This window comes from Dipodomys ordii, unplaced genomic scaffold (assembly GCF_000151885.1).
Source record: "Dipodomys ordii isolate 6190 unplaced genomic scaffold, Dord_2.0 Scaffold29, whole genome shotgun sequence".
Lineage (NCBI taxonomy): Eukaryota > Metazoa > Chordata > Mammalia > Rodentia > Heteromyidae > Dipodomys > Dipodomys ordii.
In genome coordinates, this window is record NW_012267245.1 from 7,362,744 (window position 1) to 7,373,212 (window position 10,469).

Consider the following 10,469-nt stretch of genomic DNA (forward strand, 5'->3'; position numbering starts at 1 on the left):
GGACAGCCAGCCCCTCCCCTCGCGAGCCTGATGACCACGTCCCCAGCACTGCAGACAGCCAGCCCCTCCCCTCGAGCCTGACGTCTGAGTAATCTCCTGTAATCAGATTTTACATCTGTGATATTAATAAAATGCCAGGTCTCACAAGGAGATGAATTGAACTAATACTCTTTTTAATTCAAAGGCCTTGCTACACGTTTGGGCTTCATAATTATTTGTCTAAAGCAAATTGACTCATCGGTTAGTAGGTAGTACGCAAATTAGATTAAAGAGTCTCAATCGTTAGAGGATAATGACATCAGCGTCATAGATCTAGCCATTTTATTGACGCAAAACAAGGCTTTTCCCCAGGGAAATATTAGTAAGGTAAACCGGTGCCTGTGGCAGTTACCAGCAGTTAATGCACAGAGTCAGGGATCAGATCGCTTTGGACCCCAGTGTGAGCCTTTCCTGGCTATTACTTGACCTCAGCAACACGGAGGTCGGCGGCCCGAGGCCACACCGAGACTCTCACTTTAAAGGCTCTTCCCGCCGAAGCCAGCCTTCACCACCGCGGACATGCACACAGCCACGGGCCCGGCACGGTGTCTTCTTCGTGGAGGCCACGCTCTGGGGCGTGTTCTCCAGGGCTCTGGAGACTTGGGCACATCCTTGGATCTCCTCTGCTGCACCATCACAACGGCCCCACTGGGTACCACTTACGTTTCATTCCGGGATCCATAGAATGTTCCATCCGGCCAAGCTGGGGGAAGCCAACACCCTGTCATCTTTCTCTTACACGAGGCTTTCAGTCCAGAGTCACCTTAGATTTAGACACACACCTTCAGATGCGGATAAAAATTACACTCCAGACAAAGGGCAGAGCAAAGCATTACTGGGGCGATGGACGCTTCTCAGGAGTCTGAATATTTCCTCTCTCCTCGCATCCAGAGCGATGGGACTTAGGTATTTCCACATGCAAGGAGCTCACACACAATTGGATGTAGAAGCGCACGCCGGCGGCACACGCAGCGGACGTCCCCCCAGGACTGTCCTGGGCTGGCCGCGGAGGACAGGTCCACTCTGCAACCGGGTGGAATCTGAGGCGCGCCAGGCCAGGTTCTGCCCTGGGGTAACGGGAGGTGAAGACGTCTCACTTCCGGACCGAGGCCTTTGCCGACGTGGACGGAAACGACACTCACCGAGCACACGCCGAGCTCTGAGGCCCACTGAAACCAGCGTCCCCCGGCCCCCACCGTGCCAGCTGGACGCGGGGCCGGCGGGGAGAGAAGACCCAACGCAAAGCACCATGGAGATCAGACCCGCAGGGAAAAACAGTGTCTGAGGAGCCAGCCAGGGCGCCGTTCCGTGTCGCTCGCTCCTCTCCTTCGGGTCTGGGTGGGTGGAGATGCCAGACTCCTGTGCTTTGTGCTGCCACACACCCCCGATACACCTGCCTGCGGCAAGCCACGCCCATCGCTTTGCCTTCAGGCCGACAGCTCCCCTCCCCCCCCCCCCGGGCCGCCTTTATTCCAGAGGAAATGGCCCAGCCGCTCTCACGGGTAAAACAGCTGTGCGCCCACGGACGGACGGCGGCCTGGAGACAGAAAGCGCTCTCTCCTGACACCAAAGGTCACCAACACCACATTGTTCCACGCTCACGTGGCAGTAAAACATTTCCTCTGGAAGCTGCGGGCCGAGCACACGCCAGGAAAATCGCCAACCTTGTCCTAGTTAACGGGGCTGAAATTTATTTCTGATATTTGCTCTGTTATAATTCAACGGCAATTTCACAGTATCCAACCTCCTTTTAGTGCTCTGCATCAACGTATAATAAAAAAAAAATATTTGGTAAAAGGGGCTTTTAGCAGGGGATAGAAACTTTATGAGTACAAAGTCTCTGTTTAAATATGCTTGTGGATGCTTATTTAGCTGTTTTTCTTCATTAAATATGAATTATAGCTCTTTAAATGCTGATTTGGAAATCAGGAAGGTTTAGTTTTACTCCACTGCTTTATATCCACGGGCAACATAAATCTATTTAAAAGCTGATTTAAGAAAGCAACGCAAGGAAGCAAATTGCTGGTGATTTGGTCCCTTGAATTTTGCATGCTGCATAATCAGAATCAGGTTGTCCTGAGGACCCGACACGTTGTTTTGCCTGGGGTTGTAAAAGACAATTCTCTCTCAAGGAGCGGTGTTCAGGGCCCCCCTGCCAAACCAAACACGTGCGGCCCTGGGCATTCAACGCGGGGTCAGGAGCGACGGGAAGAACTGACCGGAAGGCTGGTTTGGAAGCATGCACCCAGCAGCAGGTCTTTCCTGGAAAGACACTGCGAGCGGATGAAGTCGCAGCCCCGGGCCCTTGAATTATGCGCTTCGTGGGGAAAGCAAACGACTCGTGGGTCATAGACCCGTGATCACGCCGAGGGCGAAGCTGTCATTATCCCCCGATGTCAATGAAGTTGGCCGTGTGGAGTCTTTGGAAAGTGGGGCTCTCTCCCTCACCAGTCTGCGCTTCCCACCCTTCCAGGGCCAGAGGGAAGAAGTGGGGAGCATCTGTCACTGTTTTGGGGTCACCGTGCGGTGACAGCCGCACTGAAGACGGCTGAACGGTTGTGTGCAGTCGGGGCAGGGCCGTTCACTCACGTTCTCACCCCGAAGTGAGCAACAAGAACCGACTTTTGACTCTCCATTCGCCTCACTTTCTGGGCACAGCGTACTTACAAGCAGTAACTCTTCTCTCCCCCGTGACGAGACAAACGTTGGTGCAAATACAGACGAGGAAAAGGAATCAAATGAAGGAGGAGAGGGGGGCGCGTTTAGAACTTAGCGGGAACGATCAGAGCCGGTACCTACATTTGCGCTTGACGTCATAAACACACGTGTCGCGGGGTGGCCACCGCGGCCTTGCCGGATTCGACCGTGCGGCACAAGCGCTTAGCGTGGCGGTGAACTCAGACAGCTGTGTGTGCAGCTGCACAAGCTCACCGCCCCCCTCCCGGTCCTGCAGGGGGCCGCCGGCGTGACTGTCTGTCAGCCGCTGAGTGAGAAATGAGGGCCAGGCACCCACGGTTAGAAACGATCCTTTTCTCCCCTCCCCCCCACCTTTGGCTCCACAGAGGAAGAGGGAGTCGAATCGCGCGGTTGTTCACACACCAGAGGACTGGACGTTTTCAGAACGGCCTTCACAAGTCGGGTGGAGAAACGCTATTTACCAAAAGGTAAGAATCACGCCCGCGTAGGAATCCGGACTTGTAGTGGAGCGAGGAGGCCTACCCTGCGGGGAAATCCACGTTTATGTGCAAAAGGCTGTGCCAAACAGGAAGCCCTCCGGCCGGTGAGTCCCAGTCAGGTACGGTGTTATGGAAAATAATCTCAAGTCTCTGCCGCTTTCTGTGCATAAACGCAGAGCCCCGGGCTGCACCGCACTGCACAGGCTGGGCGGGGAAAACTCTCTTTAGGAGCACTGAGTTTGAGCAAACAACATGTAGTGCAGAGAAAACAGAGCAACACTACGACTTAGACACAGATTGGCTCGGATAATAATCTACAACCACAGACAGGCCCCAGCGGTGGACAGTGATGGTTGCTATGGTCACAAATGGAGGTTGAGTCTCATCGATGAATGCTGAGAGGTTCATTAAAACGTGGAGAAGGGATCATCCAGGGGATTTTGGGCAGGACCCCCTCCTGGCTAGAAAGGAGAAGTGTGTCCCGGGGAAGGAGACAAGGCTGAGGAAGGGCTCCGTGGACCTCCAGAGAAGGAACAGCCGCTGGGGCCCTTGACCAAGAATTCTCCGTGGCTTCTCACACGCACGAGACTGCGCTTCCTGTCCCTGGGAACTGGGACGCCCGCGCACCGCGGCCACAGAAAGGGATTCCACCTTGAGATGAGCGCGCTCCCTCCCCCTGGACGCCAAGACTGGGAAAGTACGGGGTGAGCTGCGTTTCCTGCCTCCCGCTTGCCTGAGGCGGGCACAGAGGACCAACGGCCGGAAAAACAACAACAACAACAAATCCAGGACAACTAGCTGGCAGGCCTACGCACACGAAACAGAGGTCGGAAAAGAAGATACTGCGGAAGACACGGAAAAACGAATGCGGAAAACACGGATGGAGTGTTTTGTAAGGAAGGAAGTCTCTAACATCCCCGAGCTGCCGACAGGGAGGGATGGGGGGGGGAGACCACGGGAGAGACCGCGGGCACGTGTGCCCGGAAGATGGGGGGCAGACAGAGCAGCGGAGGGAAGGTCAGGAAAAGGCTGAGGACGAGGCCACCTGGGACTGGCTTTGGGGCGGGACATCGGGCACGTGACGGCAGCAATGGGGGTCAGCCCCCGAGGCCGGCTCTGCGGCTGGGTCTCCCACGGAACTTCAGACTCTCCCCCACCCCCTTGCCGGTGACCCACCTGGCTTCAATGGGACCTGATGAGTCTGTCCGAATCATTCATACCTCGGAGTCGCTCCTTGGCAAACATCTCACTCTGGGACTTCAGACACCTAGCTAATCACCAATTTAATTTCAGGAAAACGCGGGGGATTATACATTTCTTAAACTGCGTGTTATATAGTTGAGTAGAGGGAGACTCCCTGGCTTGACCATCGAATGGAACCCCGTCTTTTTTTTTTTTCAGTCAAAAACAGGAAGCAGCCGGGCGCTGGTGGCTCACGCCTGTCATCCCAGCCACTCAGGAGGCTGAGATCTGAGGATCGTGGTTCAAAGCCAGCCCGAGCAGGAAAGTCTGTGAGACTCTGATCTCCCATAAACTATTCAAGTGGCGCTGTGGCTCAGGTGGTAGAGCGTTTGCCTTGAGCACAGAGAGGCTCAGGGACAGCGCCCAGGCCCTGAGTTCAAGCCCTAGGATTGGAAAAAAAAAAATACAGCAATATTGCTCCTAACTATGCACAAAAACTAAAGGCGTGTTTAAAGTACAAAAGGAGCAACCAGCTTCTTACACAATGACTCGGGTGGAAGATGCTCCCACTTTGGGGTCTGTGGGGCTCAGAACAGCATGGCGTACCCCCCACCCCAGATCTGTTATAACTCTTGGACCTACTGCCCTCTCACGGGATCCACACAGGAAGAGCACAAAGGTCAGGAACCTTCCGCCCCTTCTCAGCCCTCCACGCAGTCAGGAAAAGAAACCACCCAGAGAGGAGAGGAGGGCGGTCGCCCCCCCGCCCGCGGTCTCCACCCAACTCCCTTTCGTCCTGACCCTTCAGGTCCAGGAGGAGGATAAAGAGAAGTTGAGGCGTTTGGAGCCGATGCCACGTCTGGCCCAGAATTTCTCATCCATCCATCCATCCATCGCCCTGCAACCCTGTCATCCGCGGCTCAGAGGGGCCCCAGAAACAGCGGCTGGTGTGTATGAGGGTGATCATCCTCACGTTTGCTCAGAATCAGAGGCGAGCCCCGGTTTGAAGCCACTGGGACAGAACTCCTGTGCCCGTTAGAAGGGATTAATTCCGTACGTTTCCAGAGTTGTTGGGAAGCCACCTGGCAGTTTGGGAGAGCACCGTTCAAGCCTCCAGCAGCACGCTCCTGTCTGCCAGACCGTAATGGCTGGATATGACAGCAGGAGAGTAAACACGGATGCGCATTTTATCACTGAAGACAAATCTGCGGACTTGGAACTCAGGAGGGGTTCGCCCCCCCTCCCCCCGGCACCGCCCGCTGGGCTAGGTGCACGCGGGTCCGAGACTCAGTGTGCAGCCAGCCAGCGCCTCAGGCGTGGTCTGGCGCAGAGCCGAGGCTCCACCGGCTCCATCCTCCACCCCCAGGAAACACGCACTGTCCAGCGGGGAGGCCCAGAAGCAAGACCGTCACCATCCAAGAGGCCGCGAGGAAACAGCGCTAAGGACGCCAGGGCCCTGGCGAGACCTGCGCTGAATCTGTTCTGGAAGGTCACGCTTGGTGCTGACAGCCCGTGTATTTCTGGTCAAGAGCCCTGCCGAGGAAAACGGTCAAAAGGGAAGCGTGCGGCTATCATGATGAGAGAGTCCCGGCTGCTGGGAGGATGGATCCGCCATCTCTCCGCTCCCTCGGACGCCGCCACGCCTCCTATTTATACTTCATTTTTTACCGGCAAAAGTGACCCGTAGAAGTTTCACAAGAGCCTTCAGTATGTCCAGGACTGAGAGGAGGACCAGACACCGTCCGGCCGTGCTGGTGACCTGGTGGCCTGTGCTCTCGTCCACCCCCCCCCCCCGGACATCACAGTCACAGGCTGGGGCCCGGGCGATACCTGCGGGTGAGCCCCGCTCCTACGCGGCCGGTGGAGGCCCAGGGACGGGACAAGGGTGATTCAACTCCGACCAATGCCCCAGTGTTCACAGAGAACCGGTGCAGCATCAGAAATCTCCTAACCCCTGGGCTTGGGGGGAAAAAAACCACCACCACCACCTGAACCACCACACCATATACAAGGTAAAGCGGAATGACTGAACCGGCCTCGGGGCAGACAGGTTCCCCGGCCGGGGAGGGGAGGGCTTTCTGCGGGACGAGCGCCCGGCAGGCAGGTACAGGGCAGGCTGTGTGCTGGCGGATCTGGCTGCAAGCTAATTCCGAGGGTAGGCTGCGGGCTTGGGACTTGTGCCTTGTGTAAAACATAATCAGGCTTCATTATGTCCATGAGTCATAGCATTTTAATCTCTTCTAATTAGATGTAATTACTATTCTCCCAAACCGTGGGGGAGCACAGAGTCGTAGAGGTGCGAGGTGACGCGCGTGGGGGGGAGGGGAAGCGACCCCGAGAGGAGGAAGCGTTCGTGAACAAGAGGCCCAGACATACCCGCTGCCCCTGCCCTGCGCAGACGGACAGGGGGACAAAATGGAGCAGGTGATTACCGCCTTTGTATAACAGCCTTCGGCAATAACTGCAGCAAGGTCCAGGAACAGGAAAATGAAACACCATTTTAATGGCAGAGTTGGCACGTGGTGATTAGGGCGATTTAACAGAAGAGAATAAGCCTCCTAAATGTGACGGATCACGCACTCTCCTTCAGATACTTGGCTGTTTCTTCTATCTTTTACGTTCTGGCCAGCTAAGATCAAACTTTAAGGCAGAAATCAAATAAGAAAGCGTCCAGGTCTGAAAGGGTCAGGACGGCAGTGGACCTCGGGGCTTTGTGGGGCGCTGCCCCCCCCCAGCCATGCGGGATGCAGGTGTGAACGGACACCCCAGGTTCCAGCGCGTTCCACGGAGGAAACCCCTCCCACCAAAACGCATTTCGTCCCTGAAAGTCAATTCTTCCCACGCCCCTTTGAACTTTCATTCTGCAGCAAATACCTCTTCCCAGGAGCGTCTGCAGCGGTGGAACCAAGTCTGACTCCGTGAGCTGGATGAACGATCTCACCGTGCTCCACTTGACCTAGCTCAGAAACCCTCACGTGTCCCCAGAGCGGACGGGACCGCCTGTCTGACTCACCGTAAGGCAGAGCTACTGCCACGCCTCCGTGTCCGTTCCTCGCCCGTCTTCTGCAGAGAACAGCAGGAAGACATTGCTGGTTAAAGAGAGATTCACCTTTTCAGTGTTGACTTCGATGATGGCTCAGGTACACGTGGAGCTGGAGGTGTTCATGTGCATTTGGAAATGCGAACTGAAGTGAAACTTCCAGATAGACTGCGCACAGGTCACACTGACGACCAGATTACCCAGATTCTGCTCATTAGCCACGTGTCGCTTCCAGTCGCTCTGAACAAAACAGACCCGCCATTGAAATGTTGTCATTTTTCTGCCTCATTAAAATCTCCTCGTGTTTGGTGTGGATTTGCTGTTCGGGGAGCCATTAGTTCTAAAGAGGCACCAGAAACGATCATCTCGGCAAACACGATTCCAGGATCAAAGCAAATCTATCCGTACGGGGCAACGCTGGACCCCAGGCCACGGCGGGCAGGGGCAGGGTCTCAGCCCGAGACACGACACACGTTCTAGTTGGTACTTTCAGGATATGATCCGGTCCCGATCTTAACTCTCCCATGAGCTAATGAGGGCTATTTTGAGTCTATTTTTTTGGGGAGGGTCCGGTCGTGGGGCCTGAACGCTGGGCCTGGGCGCTGTCCCTCAGCTCTTCAGCTCAAGGCTAGTGCTCTACCACTTGAGCCACAGCGCCACTTCCGGCTTTTTCTGTTTATGAGGAATGGAACCCAGGGCCTCAGGCTTGCAAGGCAAGCGCTCTACCACTGAGTCAACTTCCCAGCCCCTTGAGTCTATTTTTGACGTTGCAAATACATTCTAATTCGATTTATCCACAACAAAATGGAGGCACGGCTTTCTAAAACGCCTCCGTGAAACCTCGGCCTGTTTAGGTGGTGTATCTCAGCTGGGCAACCTTTTTCCAAGAGATGGTCGAGGTCCACCGGTGTGAGGCCCAGGGATCATCACCGCCTAGATGTGCACCGTGGTTAGCGCTCCCTGCAGAATAACTTCCAGGAATATGCCATAGGTGTGAGCACAAGGAAGCCCCCCTGCACACTTTTATATGCTAATGTAAAGGACACAAGAATGAATTGTATCTTCGCCAAAACTGAGCCCTCGCAGGGTTTTGCTGGAGTTAGGCCAGCATGTATGTTTTCCTGATTTCACCTAGCCTTGTCTGTCTCTACAGTGAGACTTGCTTTTCAATCCAGTCTGCTCTGTGGTTAGAGCACTTGGACCTGTTGCCTGTATATAGTTACTGATCTGGTTTATTCAGCGATGTCTTTACTCTCTTTCACAATCTTCTTGGGGTGCAGTAATTTAATAATTCCCTGTATCTTTTCTTCTGGCCTATAAGCTACGCCACTCTGTACCTGATTGGTTTGGGTAGTGCTTCTCCTGAAGAGCTCAGTACCTCTTTAATTCATCAATTTACCAACTTATCTACCGTCAAATAATGTCCACCCTCTCTGCATTCCGACAGCCATTCAAAGCTGTTAGTCTCCACACGAAGTTCGTGCAGGTCTTTGATTACTTTCCTAGCATTTCTCTAAGGGAGATGTGTGGATCCTGAGTTTCTGACCAATGCACCAAACTAACCATTAGTACCTATACACATTCCACCACCTTCTTCCAGGCTTTGATTCTACATATTTTTTTTCTTTATGGTCGGTCATGGGGCTTGAACTCTGGGCCTGGGCGCTGTCCCTCAGCTCTTCAGCTCAAGGCGAGCGCTCTACCACTTGAGCCACAGCGCCACTTGCAGCTTTTTCTGTTTATGAGGAATGGAACCCAGGGCCTCAGGCATGCAAGGCAAGCGCTCTACCACTGAGCCACCTTCCCAGCCCGAATTCTGTGAATATTCATCAGAACAAATACTAACTAGTTTTCACTGATGGGAGTTTTTTTTTTTTTTAATGACAAATCTAGCTGGATAAATCCTTCCTTCTTTGTTCTGCCTTTGAATTCCTGTCTTGTCATTACTCTTCTTATCCAGGCAGTCCACAAATACGTTGAGGTTTACGTACAGATGTGTACACATGTCTGTGTGCACACGCACGTACACACACAAGCACTTGACGATGTCTGGCGCCCTCTCACACGACTCCATACACGGCCAACCAGGAGTCCGGGACGCCTCCCCCAACTTAGCTGCCCGAAGCCACCGTCCTGAGGGCTCACCCACAGGGTGCCAGCCGCTCACAACAAGAATCCCAGAATCTTATAACCCCTGCTTTCACTATATTTGATGTCAGTATAACTTGTGGAGGAGATGGGGAAAAACCAGTTGTTTAAGGACACAGGTGGACCTGTTGCAACAATGAGAAGTACAAGTTGTCATGTCCAAAACGAGATTTACAATGTCGGTGTGGGGGGGTGGGGAACGGGGGAGGGGAAGGAGAAGGATTGGGATTGGGGGGAGGGGGGAGGCTGGGAAGGGTAAACAAAGGAAGAGGCTGCAATGCTTGGTAAGAAATGTACACATTATCCTGCCCATGCAATTGTAACCCCTCTGTACAGTGTGTTCACAAATTAAATTAAATTAAAAAAAAAAAAGAATCCCAGAATCTGACAGTCATGGTTCAAAGCCAGCCTGGCCAGGAAAGACCCTGAGACTCTTATCACTAACCAACCAGCAAAACAAAGCCAGAAGTAGAACTGTGGCTCAAGTGGTAGAGCACCAAGCAGCCTTGGATGAAAACGATCAGGGGTAGGGTGCCCAGGCACTGAGTTCAAGCCCCGCACCGGTACAAAAACATCGAAGTAAAAAATAAATACAGGAGCCAGCCCGGCAGGGGCCACCCGGGTCCCAGAGACACAGGGGGCTGACTGCAGATCACCCGCGCAGTCGCCTGAGGCACCAGCGTCAGACCCACCGGATCTCTACAACCCGCGAAGAAGCCGCCTGAGCGTGGACACTGTGGACCCGACAGCTCCGATAGAGGCAGAGACAGAAAAGAATCACACAGAGCCACCACCACCGCCCAGCCCAGCCCGCAACCACCCCAACTGAACTCGGATTGCAACAACAACTGACGACCTACACCACACAGAAACAACCAGCTCCA